Below are 864 nucleotides of genomic sequence, written 5' to 3' on the forward strand. Positions count from 1 at the left end.
TATATAATATATATAATATTTTATATATATATTAGAACGTAACATATCAGTACCCAATTGTGTTTTAGCTTGCAGATTGTTTTTTAAAGCTGGAAATGTGGTAGGCTTGTTAACCTGATGGTATTTTTCTTTCTCCAGATATTTATAAAGGATTGATCAAAAGTGCAGTTTGAGTGTTCAAATAAATCACTCTTGAAATAGCTTCATGCATTAGAGACTTCAACTAGTTAGAAAGTTACAAACTCCTGTTTTAGCTTGGTATACATTCTGATTGTATTTGTAAGACATTAATTTGTTGTTTTCTTTTCAGCTAGTGAAGCTTCCTTGTCAAACAAATATAATAACCATCCTGGAGTCGTATGTGAAACATTTTGCTATTAACGCTGCTTTTTCAGCCAATGAAAGGTCTCGGCACCACCAGATGACTCCACATGCTAACATGAATCTTCATTATGTGCCACCAGAGAAGAAGTGAGTAATCTTTAGTCCAGCGCTGGTGTCCCAGGAAGAATGACCTTGAATTCTGTGTTCTGTAGGAGGCTGTTCACTTCTGGGAGCTTTATCCTGTTTATCAGTGAGAGAGTCCCTGTAGTCTGGAAAGTTGTTACACAAAAGCATCAGCATCCTCTTCCATCATGCAAGTTCTTGTGAATTTTGTGACTTGTTTGGAAGAATGTGTTGCTGTTGCGTATGTGAAGAATTTTAGAGTATTGAGAGCGTGTGGATGTGAGCTTTCTTTGATTAAATAAAACTGAACAGGTTCAAATTTCATAAAGGATAAAAACTCTTATACAAATACATATAGAGAACTTTACGTGCAGGTGATTTTTTTTTTTTTTTTTTAATGGGCATATCACCTTAAAT

General features: G+C 34.6%; 1 long non-coding RNA gene across 1 annotated transcript in view; it reads left to right on the forward strand.

Moving 5' to 3' along the window:
- The first annotated feature begins 309 nt into the window (after window positions 1-309).
- The window catches only part of LOC103769619, a 2727-nt gene continuing 2172 nt past the window's right edge, over window positions 310-864 (forward strand). The window contains exon 1 of the long non-coding RNA XR_608139.1: window positions 310-471. This is a non-coding gene — a long non-coding RNA (uncharacterized LOC103769619). The remainder of the gene's footprint in view (window positions 472-864) is intronic.

The sequence above is a fragment of the Merops nubicus genome, unplaced genomic scaffold, assembly GCF_000691845.1.
Source record: "Merops nubicus isolate BGI_N331 unplaced genomic scaffold, ASM69184v1 scaffold52063, whole genome shotgun sequence".
NCBI lineage: Eukaryota > Metazoa > Chordata > Aves > Coraciiformes > Meropidae > Merops > Merops nubicus.